Genomic DNA, 12,245 nt, shown 5'->3' with positions numbered 1-12,245 from the left:
AATAACTACAAGTAAGACCACCTGGTTTTCATTTGGGTATAAATCCATTCATACCACAAGTTATTTTTAGAGAAGTGCTTGTGACTGGCAGCTGAAAACCTATTTCACCTTTTAAAAACAAAACAAAACATTTCCCAAAAAACATGGAAATTAACCAGAAAGCAGGAAATGAAGAAATTTATTTTTTCTCAGAAATATAGTTTTGTCTATTTCTGGTGGAAGCTGCATTTTATTTTTTCTGTTGTTGTTGTTTAATTGCTAAGTCATGTCAGATTCTTTTGAATTCTTTTGATTCCAACCCCATGGACTATTTATTGCTCCTCTGTCTATGGGATTTTCCAGACAAGAATACTGGAGTGAGTTGCCATTTCCTTCTCCAGGTGATCTTCCCAAACCCAGGGATTGAACCCATATCTCTTGCATTGCAGGCAGATTCTTTACCACTGAGCCACCAGGGAATCCACCTTCATTAAATGTATATTTGATCTAAGATCAAACATTAAACCATTCAGTTAACGCACACAATGGCTGAGAAGCACAGTAAGAGACACTACGTTAGGTACTAGAAAGATGGTTGTGAGCATGAAAAGTAAGGTTTCTATTCCTACAGAGCTTACATTCTACCCAGAAAATGGTAGACAGAGAATACACAAATAAGAAAATAAAAAGATAAGAAGTAAATAGGGGTCTCATCGTTTTTATAAAAATCGAAGTAGAGTAATAGAGCATGAGTATGTTGCAGTAGGAGTTAACTTAGATTTGTAGATGAAGGAAGTCTCTTAATGACATCTGCTCTAGGACTAGAAATGACTAAAATCTAACCAAGATTTCAAGTAAGAGCCTTCCAAGGAAAAGAGACAATTCATAAAAACCTTTAAAGCAGGAATAAATTTGGTGTGTTTGAAGAACAATTATAAACTTATCTAGAACATGAGCCAGAGAAAGAAGCCCAGGATCATGCCAGGGAGTTCACTCACATTTTTCTGAACAAAGGAAGAGGCATTACAAAGGAGAAAGAACCCTAAAAGAAAACTTAGAAAGTTCAGCTGGTGGAAATTCCCTGGCAGTGCAGTGATTAACACTTTGACTTCCCAATGCAGGGAGCACAGGTTCAATCCCTGTTGGGGAACTAAGATCCCGCTTGCCATGTGGTATGACCAAAAAAAAAAGAAACGCTAGAGACTAACACCACCGTAACCGAAGTAAGAATGCCTCTGATGGACTCATTAGTAGACTGGACATGGCTCAGAAAAGATCTGAGCTTGAGGATATATTGACTCACTGGAGAAGACTCTGATGCTGGGAAGGACTGGAGGTGGGAGAAGGGGACGACAGAGGATGAGATGGCTGGATGGCATCACCGACTCGATGGACATGAGTTTGAGTGAACTCCGGGAGTTGGTGATGGACAGGGAGGCCTGGCGTGCTGTGATTCACGGGGTCACAAAGAGTCGGACACGACTTGAGTGACTGAACTGAACTGAGGATATATAAATAGAAACTTACAAAATGAAAAGAGGATAGACGGTGGTGGGGGAGGGAGAGGTTGGGGGTCAGGGACACATAAACAAGAATATCCAGGAGTTGTAGGTCAACTAAAAAAGGTGTTAACGTATACACATAATGGGAACACTGAAGGTGAAGAGAAAAGAAATATTTGAAGCAATAATGACAGAGAATTCCTCCAAATTAATATCAGACATAAATCCACAGATCCAGGAAATTCAGAGAACACAAAGCAAGATAAACGCCAAAAGTAAATTATATAGCATAAGTCATTCAATACATGAAGCACTGTATTAAAGTACATAGAATTATATATAATAGCCAATAGTATTTAGAATAATAGTTCATTAAAAAATTTTTATCACTAAAAATTATTTATCATACATTTTCCCCATTAGAATGAAAGCCGTATGAAAGCAGGATGTGAATTTTTCATTCACTGCTGTATCATAAAATATTGTTGGATACATAGCAGGCCCTTAATAAATATTTCTTCAATAAACTTCATCCAAAATAAAAAATCATTTAAAAAATTTAAGGGGACTTCCCTGGTGCTCCAGTGGCTAAGATTCTGTGCTCCCAATGCAGGGGGCCCAGACTTGATCCCTGGTCGGAAACTAAATCCTGGATGCCACAACTGAGAGTTCATGTGCTGCAACTAAAAGATCCTGCATGCCACAGAGATCTGGTGTGCCAAAACTAAGACCCAGCACAGCCTAATAAATATAAAAACATAACAAAAATTTCAAGGAAAGGGGTTCATAAGATATTTTACTGTGAAAAGAATCTCAAGGCTAGGAAATACAACACTGTTGTCCAATAGAAATATGATGTGAGCTACACATGTAATTTAAAATGTGCAGACACATTTTAAAAAGTAAAAAGAAACATGAAACTTTAACTTCATTGTTACACATTATATACAAAATATTATGACTTCAACCTGTCAGGATAAAACCATCCTTATGAGATATATTCTTTTTTATGTGTGCTAAAACCTCAAAATATAGTGTTTATTTTACATTTAGCACAAAGTCTATATGGACTCGGAGAAGGCAATGGCAAGCCACTCCAGTACTCTTGCCTGGGGAATCCCATGGATGGAGGAGCCTGGTAGGCTGCAGTCCATGGGGTCGCTAAGGGTCGGACACGACTGAGCGACTTCACTTTCGCTTTTCACTTTCCACTTTCACACACTGGAGAAGGAAATGGCAACCCACTCCAGTGTTCTTGCCTGGAGAGTCCCAGGGACAGGGGAGCCTGGTGGGCTTCCGTCTATGGGGTCACACGGAGTCGGACACGACTGGTGACTTAGCAGCAGCAGCAGCTATATGGACTAGCCACATTTCAAGTGCTTAATAGCCACATGTGGTTAAGGATGAATGTACTAGATAGTATAAATTATATAGTACCTCTAAAGTAAACATGAATCAACCATTAACTAAAACATTTCAGTTCCAAAGCATAATAGCAGCTTCAGTTCAGTTCACTCAGTCATGTCTGACTCTTTGCGACCCCATGAACCGCAGCATGCCAGGCCTCCCTGTCTATCACCAACTCCCGGAGTTCACCCAAAGTCATGTTCATCGAGAGGGTGATGCCATCCAGCCATCTCATTCTCTGTCATCCCCTTCTCCTCCTGCCCCCAATCCCTCCCAGCATCAGGGTCTTTTGCAATGAGTCAACTCTTCACATGAAGTGGCCAAAGTATTGGAGTTTCAACTTCAGTATCAGTCCTTCCAATGAACACCCAGGATTGATCTCCTTTAGAATGGACTGGTTGGATCTCCCTGCAGTCCAAGGGACTCTCAAGAGTCTTCTCCAATACCACAGTTTAAGAGCATCAATTCTTCGGCACTTAGCTTTCTTCACAGTCCAACTCTCAAATCCATACATGACCCCTGGAAAAACCATAGCCTTGACTAGACAGACCTTTGTTGGCAAAGTAGTATCTCTGCTTTTTAATATGCTATCTAGGTTGGTCATAACTTTCCTTAGGTTATACAGAAAGAGAGAAAGGCAAATCCTCAAAGGAATTTTCCAAGCATCTTGATCTTCTTATGAATATTCAGTTTCTAATTATGCAGATTATTAGTTGGGAAAAACAGTATTTGGATCTCACCTAAATCTAAGAAATTTGTTTCCAGTTGCTAAAATACTGTAGTCTATTTACTCTTGGCACCACTATCATCTTTGATGATATTTATTTTATATACACCCAAGATACTCAAGCAAAATAGGTTCCTTCTCTAAAAAGAATGTAGTCAATCCATATATACGAGACTTCAAAGAAATTGGAATGAGAAAAACTGAGAAAAAAAGAACTTCTTTAACCACAACATACAGAAACTAAAATAGTAACCTAACAGTATTTAAGAAGCAAAACTGCAAGAAATCTTATCATCCTTTTAAAGGTGATAAGAAAGCAACCAGATAAATTATTTTAACTATTGGTGGTTTAGACAGTAAAGAATCTGCTAGCAATTTCGGAGACCGGGGTTCAATCCCTGGGTCAGGAAGCTCCCCTGAAGAAGAGAATGGCAACCCAGGCCAGTATTCTTGCCTGGAAAATTTCATGGACAGAGGAGCCTGGCGGGTTACATTCCATGGGTCACAAAGAGTAGGACACGACTGAGTGACTAATACCTTCACACTTTCTCTTTAAGAAGCAATAGTTCTAGATAATCCAAAAATCAATTACATTTGCCAGGTATGAACTTCACTTTCATGTTTTTTACAAGAGTTTTCAACCTGCATTCTGAATTAAAATAAATAATAATCATTCCTTAGCACATCTGCAGCCCAGAAATTTTAGGCATAGCGAAAAAACAAAAAATAATCCACTGCAAAACTGTTACAGATAATCCACAAAGCAAACAACCCTACAGCAAAAAGCCCAGATTTCAATTTACATTTTCTTAGAAGTATCATAAAAACTACCAACCAGAGACGATTTCAGTAAGACATGCCAAAGTTTATTCCTTTATAAGTATTTAAAAGCTACAAAGAATAAAAACAGTTTTTTCTTCCTGGCTACACTAAATTTATTATAAATAAAATCAAGTTAATCCAAAAAATTGGGGGGACTGTAAAGTTGGGTCTATAATTTAATCCAATATTCACTGTGAATTAAGGAAGAAATCAGTTCTGATATTTACTACAAATAAAAAGTCTTGCTCTCTTGTCTCCAAAATGCTTCCATTAGTGACTTAATCTTTACCAATCATATTTATGAAATTGAGCATTAATTAAACACAATCTAATCCCTTGGACATCATGAGATATAGTAAATACTATCATTTTGTTGCTGTTTAGTCACTTAGTCATGTTGGACTCCTGTGACCCCATAGTCTGTAGCCCACCTTGCTTCTCTGTCCATAGGATTTTCCAGGCAAGAATATTGGAGTGGGTTGCCATTTCCTTCTCCTGGGCACCTTCCCAGCCCAGGTACTGAACCTGCATCTCCTACATTGGCAGGTAGATTCTTTATCACTAAGCTACCAGGGAAGCCCAATATCATCATATCATCCCTCAAAAGCTGCATGTACATAAGTGAGATAATTATATCAATAATTATTGAGTTGATCCTGACACTAGTCACCAGGTCTTTATAACTACTATTTAAGTAAATGCAGGTCACATACCAAATAAGTTTTGGCATTTGGGCTAAAGAAAATCAAAAGTTTGCCAATCTAGTCCATTTTCAGAGTTGAAACTAAAAATCTAGACAATCTAAATAAGACCCACCCATCCTCCTGAGAATGAACATTAAAAATAAAAAACCAAATCTGATTTTCCAGCCCCTAAAACACTACTCCATATTTGATTATGACTTACATTCTAGCATGCATATGCATATTCCATAAAGTCCATGGAAAATATCATATCAATATCTACCCCCTGATATTAAATGTATTCTCTCAACTGAAATCTGGATAAACCTAATTCTCTTCAATGCAACAATATAAACTAGGAATAAAAGTAGCATAAAGCAAGCAGATTCATCCTTAAAAGAAAGTGAAAGAACTCTGAAGCAGAGACAAACATTAAATTGTTTCCACACTTATAACTTTAATGTGTTTCATATAGTCAATCCATTATAGTAACAGTGAAGGAGTAGGAAAAAAAACATAACTTATTTTAGGAAAATTTGAGCAGCTCTTTCAAAAATCACTGAAATACAATGGGCCTAAAGTTCCGAATTTGTTAACTCATAATGTTAAATTACGTCAATTAAACCAATTAAGTCAATAGAAGTAATGAGAAAGAATCTATATTGGCATAACTTTATTCCTGAAAAATACAGGAATTACTGGAAGATGCAAATACAAAATACACTGCTGTGTTTTCAAGATTTCCTTATGCCACAAATGGGCATTTTCAATTTACAGCAGAAAGCACTGCAGTAATTGGCATGACCAAGGTACAGTTAGCTCAGTACTTTGTATTCAATAATGTTTATAGCTAGAACTCCTTCCACTTCGAAAACTATGCCTAAAAAGGAAATCTCTTTGAAGACTACAGGAATTTAATTAAAGATAAAGCCACTTGGGTGGCCACATAACACATCAAACAGATCATACTTCAAACTTCAAGCAGAATTATTACTATTCAGCTACAAAAGCGTGACTCATAGGAATATAAATGAAGTCATGTTTTTTCTGTGTACATCAACTTAGATCCAGAAATTCATGTTAAAATTTAGCACTATCACATTTGCTCATTATACACATTTTAGCTTCAACTTAATTTCAAGTGGTTAAACACTCATCAATGACCTACTATCAAATAAAAACAAATTTTTAATTACTTTAAACAACATGCTTGAAAATTCTTGATCTTAAAGCACCAGAAATAATTAAAAGTTCATTAGAAATATAACAAAGCCTTAATATTATAAATGAATCCTTTTTCCCCAATTCTGCAAGAGAACTGTCACATTCATATAGGAAAAAAGTGTTCCTAAAAACCTAAAAATATTATCAAGTATTTAAAAACTTTCACTATAAATTGTCCTCAGATTTCCATTACACTGTCTACAGGCAAGTACAATATCGTTTTTTAACACTTGCTGATCACATAGAATAACAAGCACAGTTCAGTGAAATCTCTTCAGAACATGTAAAAAAGAAAAAAAAAAACAACTTTCAGAAATGAATACACCTTCCTTGCCTTTCTAAATCAAACATACTGAAAATAAGACTGTATTGATGACTGAGGGTCATCACTAATGTACCTTATTCCATTATAGTCCTTTAATATATTAATAGTAAGGACTTCAAAGCTAGAGGTGTAACAGATAATATGTTTTAAAGTCAGTAAACTGGTTGCTAATTTCCTATTGACTGTCACTTCAGTTGCAAGCAGTTTCATTCCTTCATTGCTGATTGTAACCTGAAGAATACAATCAATAAACAATCTTCTACACCTGAAAGAAAGCTTTCAGCCTCTATCAATTAATATGGCGCAATGTAAAAAAACAGAGATAAATAACTGAATAAGTAAAACTTACTCACAACAAATAAGATTTACGTGGTAGATTAAAGATAGGCTTTATTTTGTTTTTAGTTGCTAAGTCATATTCAACTCTTTTGTGACCCCACCGAGTATAGCTTACCAGGCTCCTCTATCCATGGGACTTCCCAGGCAAGGATACTGGAGTGGGTTGCCATTTCCTTCTCCAGAGGATCTTCCCAACCCAGGGACTCAACACAAGTCTCCTATATTGCAAGGAGATTCTTTGCCACTTTGCCACCAGGGAAGCCCCAGGTTAAAGGCAGTAAAAGATGTTATAGGCAATTCAGAGATGTGCTATCAAGAGCATCTATATAATAAAGCAAAGCAACTTCAGACACCAGGCTTTTTTCCTTTAAACAAAAAAAGACTGGCTTTTTTCCTTTAAACACAGAAAAGACTTCAAGTGAATCTGGAACAATTAAAGTAAAATTTGTAATCAAATTCCACACGAGACAGCTGAATGAATAAAGGAAATTAAATAGTCTAAGTTATTATGATAAATGGCATCAAAACTGGATGGAGTTACTGGATAATGCAGCAGTTGGAAGTCACTGGCAGACAACTGTGATAGCTCAAGAGGCCCCACCTGAACAGAGAAGTACTCAAAGTAATGAATAAAACAATAAGAGTATATTGCCAATAAAGTACTCCTAAACTAAGACAAAAAAAGCAGGATATAACTCCCTGAAAAATTTCAGAGATCAAAAAGATAAATATTAATAGTCAACTTGCAAGTGTTTATTAAGCATCCACTATGTAATTTGCAGTGTATCAAATATGAAATATATTCCTCTTCCACAAGGGGCTTCTAAGAAAATAAAACACATATATCACAGAGACACATGAAAAAAAATTCATGCTAACGAAAGCAAGTTCTTTTGTTTTATTGCTAATTCCAGATGATGAATAAAGATGTAATATGAGGCATGCTCATACACTAGATGAGTATTAAACAATATTCTGGAAGGTAATTTGGTGATGTTACAAGAGCCTTAAAACACACACACTTCCACCAATAATTCCTCTTTTACAAATCTAGGAGAAATCTTTTTTCCAAAGCTTTACATAAAAGGCTGTATTCTCTGTAGTGAAATTTATATCAGCAAAACATTAGAAACATCCCAAACATCTGCCAACAGGAAAAATTTTAAATATGATAGTTATACGATATAACACTGAGCTGCCAAAAATAATTTTTTCAAAGACTAAGGACATTGGGGAAAAATATGCAAATATTCATTGGCACATAGAAATACAAATTATTTGTATTTTTATTATCTGCACCTGTTTTCTTTCTCCAAATTATTTTATAATAAGATTTAAAAACAAGCAATTATTATTTGAAAAGGTACATAACACACAGAGTAAATGTTAAAAAAAAAAATCAGTGTGATAGAACTGACCCAGATTTAGAAAAATTTCAATGAAAAAAAGTTAACCAAGAAGGGCTGGGTAAAAGAAGTAATGATTATCTAGATTAAAACTATGAGAAATGGTAGAAACCTTGACACTGATGTGATTAAGTGGAAAAAAATGGGAGAATCAATGATAACAATTACAACAGATTTTAAAGATATTCAGATATATGCTATTTCATCATTTACATTCTTCTAAGATGCTGGCTTAAAAAAATGCACTTCTGTTATAAAAACGTATTACCTGTCAATTTCTGTATGTACAGTGTTGATAAAGATTATAAACACTTTTACTAACACAAAGGCAAGGACAGTATTACGAAACTATTTAGAAGAGGAAACAGAATCGAAGAGGTTGTAACTTGCCCAAACAAGCTAGTAAGAACTGGAAACAGCAGAGACCACTCACTGCTAAGCCTTTCTCAAGCAATCCACAGTCCAGAATACCAGGTTTATTTGCTAATGTTTAATTCTTTTTACAGCCACTTTTTCCTAGTCAAAAACACTGTCGATTTTGTCTATAGTAGTGGTAAATATCTTAGGTTTTACTGCTAACAAACCTGCCCCATCCCGCGGTATTAAAAAAAAAAAAAAATTCCCACTGACCCAAACTCAGCATGAAGTTAAGCAAACCGGTTAGGACGGACGAAGGAAAGACGAAAGAACTATCCTCTTAAATCTCGCTAACTGACCAAAGTTTGGATTATCAAAAAGTAAAGAGAGTAACTAACACCTGCTCACCCTAAACAGAAAAACCCGCGAAGCAACAAAGACCAGCACAACCAAATATTAAAAAAAAATCTTTTTTTAAGTAACATGCTTTCCACAGTTAAAAAAACAAAACCTATGCCCGCAGACCGCTGATGCGAGGGGAAAAGAGTGAATCTGCGCGGAGAAGAGCGAAAGCGGGGAATGAACGAACCAAACAGTACTACTGAGTAAGAAAACACCACAAGGTCCATCCAGTGCCTTTCCTCCCCGTAAAGCTAGCCTCTTCCTTTCCAGCAGTTTAATAATCGGAACACTGTCTTGTATTTCTCGCTACCAAACACCACACATCTTCAAGTTTTCCGGCAATACATCAATCCCTTCAGCACACAAACTTGGAAACACCATTCCTCAACAATTCTCTAGACTCCCCTCCATCCCACATAATTCTAAAGGCCAAATCAACGTCTGCCTAGATAAAGTGGAAACAAGTAAAACAACGGTCCCGTCTAATGCAAACAGGTCCGCCCTCAGAGATTCCCCAAAACAGGCGTCACCACAACAGCACTCGGCCAGGCGCGGCCACGGACACAAGGGGTGGACCCGGGAGACCACGTGTTCGGCCTTCTGCGCACGCGCCAGTCAAAACAAAAGGGAGGCCAGCCAAGCCCCGCCCCTGACCCCACGTGACCAAGTCTAGATCCGCCCCTCCCCTCCCTCCACCCCTTCCCTCCCCTTAGCTCTGCCAAAGCTGTTAGGTTCAGCCGTTTAAATTTGGCTGCGGTCCGACCCTACCCTAGAGCGCGATCCTGCGCCGGGACCCAGAGTCCAACAGCTCAGAAGATTCGGGGGGCGAACGGGCTGCCGGTCGGTCGCCTGGCCCGCAAGTCCACCCAGCGGTCTTCTTCGCTCTCCCCTCCCCGCGGGGCCGCCGTCCCCGGCAGAGGAGACCCAACCCCCTCAAGCCCGCCGCTGAGACGCCGGCCACTCGCCTGCTGGGGCGCCCTGGCTCCCCTCCGCCGCCGCACCTTCGGTCCGGCCGTGGTGGGGGATGCCGAGGTGATCTGTAGCTGCCCGCCCTCCTCCCCCAACCCGGGGAGCAGCTGACTCGTCTCCAGAGCGCGTCCCGTTCCCGCCCTGGCCGCCGGCGCCGCCGCGGTTTAACAGTCCGCCAGCTGCCCGCAGCTCCGGACGGCTCGGGGGACGGAACCTTGCCGAGGCGGAGGGGCAGTGGGCGGGGCGCGGCGCCGGCCAATGGCAGCGGGGGAGGGGCAGCGCCATGCAAATGAGCGCGGGTGGCGGGGAAACCCCGGCAGGATGCTGGGCCGGCAGTAGCGGCCAGGAGCGTTCTGGAAGTGGCTGGAGCGCTGGCGCCCGAACCCTGCTGCAGAGGCGCGGCCACTCCCTTAGGGCGGGCTCCGCACTGCTCCTGCTTCCTCCTCACCGCGGTCCTCAGCCAGCCGGGAAACACACACACAAACACACCCACACTCACACATACAGACACCAGAAATACGGCCCGGCGACTTTCCGCCCCTGCTCTGCTATTTCTGCACCACCGTGACAGCAAAAAAAAAGCGAGAGAATAGTCAGGTTGCTCTACACCCTGCCGCCGGCGCTGACTCCTGGCGGCCAGACCCGGATCCCGCCCCGCCACCGGAGCGACAAGTTTTAACAAAGCTTTGTTACTGCTGCCAAGTCTATACGTGTCCGTGCGTTTGCTTTTCTTCAGGTTCTGCGCTCGAATGCAAAGTCATAATTCTGTACGACCCTAGAAGAGCCTTGGTAGAGAGTGACAAATCTGCCTTCAATCTGAGTCGGTTTTATGGTTTAAAAAATTATAATAAATCAGGAAAGGTCAGCTCAAACATTTAAAAATCTGTACAGAGTTGGTTTAAGTGCCGTTGCAGTTAACTCCGTTCTGCAGTAGCACAGTCAATTGACAGAGTTTTATGTGGAGATAGTTGGCCAGGGACACATAAAAACATCGCTGAAAAGTTTGCACCTGGCCCGGCGCTCCACTCACCACGAAACTACACCCAGGCGTTTCCCTAGCCACGCACTCAAGTTGTGTGTGTGTGTGTGTGTGTGTGTGTGTGTGTGTGTGTGTGTTTTAACATAACTGAGCACAAATATAGCTCCTTAGGCTGTAGATGGATTACAGGCTTTCCTAAACACCTAATTTACAAATGAAATGATTTAGGGAATGAAGCCACTAGAGACAATTGCCAGTATTTCTACCTTATTAAGATAACATGGCGGGGGTGGGGGGCGCGGGGGGAGGAGGATGGAAGCCAAGGAACTGGAATTTTCACAAAACCTAAAACGACACAGATTACTGAAATTGGAAAATAACAGGCTTGTTTTTGGTCTTTAATAGATTGTGACATAACTGCAATGGTTTTTATGACAAACTGCGTTTATAGGAGAGAATACTGCTTAAAAATTGCTAAAAACAGTAATTGCATCTTCATATGGGATAAGCAAAGTATTTCAGAAATCAATGTACCATCATTGGAATAAAAACTGTAAGTGAATGTTGTGAAAATAATTGAATCGACAAATATTTTTTGGATATTCAAAGGATTGTCCTATCCCTGGGGACAGGGATTAAAAAAAATAGATAAGGTATTAATTTTTTTTTTAATGAACAGGCTGAGAAGTCAGGCAAGTATTACAATAATTCAAGGTTTTTTATTTGGTCTGAGTATTTTAAAAGACTAGGCAGTGAAGGAAGAAAGGCATCACTAGTTCAGAGGATAGTTAACTTTGAATTGTTTTAATTTATTTTAATTGGAGGCTAATTACAATATTGTAGTGGTTTTTGCCATACATTGACATGAATCAGTCATGAGTGTACGTGTGTCCTTTGAGTTTAAGTAGAGGTTGTGTGTGTCATATTATTGGGCTGAAAATTGCTGTCATTACTAGATTGAGAAAATCTCTATAGATCTGGAGATAGAGCAGTAAACAAAGTTCCGTCCCCATGGAATTTACAGCAGTGATACAGAAATTAAGCTTTGCAATTACACAGGTAATAATTTAGAAGGTATTTTTACATACATTATCTAATTTTCCAATACTCCACGTTCTTTTATC

General features: G+C 39.3%; 1 protein-coding gene across 5 annotated transcripts in view; it reads right to left on the bottom strand.

The window, feature by feature from the left end:
- Positions 1-10,311, bottom strand: part of KANSL1L (KAT8 regulatory NSL complex subunit 1 like) — a 127,884-nt gene extending 117,573 nt beyond the window's left edge. For 3 of the 5 annotated variants that reach the window (XM_055398029.2, XM_055398034.2, XM_055398039.2), the window contains exon 1: positions 10,139-10,272. The gene's annotated coding sequence lies outside the window, so the exon portion shown is untranslated. Of the gene's footprint in view, positions 1-9,941; positions 10,089-10,138 lie in introns of those variants that run through there. The other 2 variants (XM_055398033.2, XM_055398032.2) reach the window with 2 other exon arrangements.
- Between the last annotated feature and the right edge of the window lie 1,934 nt (positions 10,312-12,245).

The sequence above is a fragment of the Moschus berezovskii genome, chromosome 2 (genome assembly GCF_049115385.1).
Source record: "Moschus berezovskii isolate FMDL1 chromosome 2, NW_MosBer_1.0, whole genome shotgun sequence".
Classification (NCBI taxonomy): domain Eukaryota; kingdom Metazoa; phylum Chordata; class Mammalia; order Artiodactyla; family Moschidae; genus Moschus; species Moschus berezovskii.
Note: the sequence above shows the minus strand (reverse complement) of the source record. Positions and strands in the feature narration are given on the sequence as shown.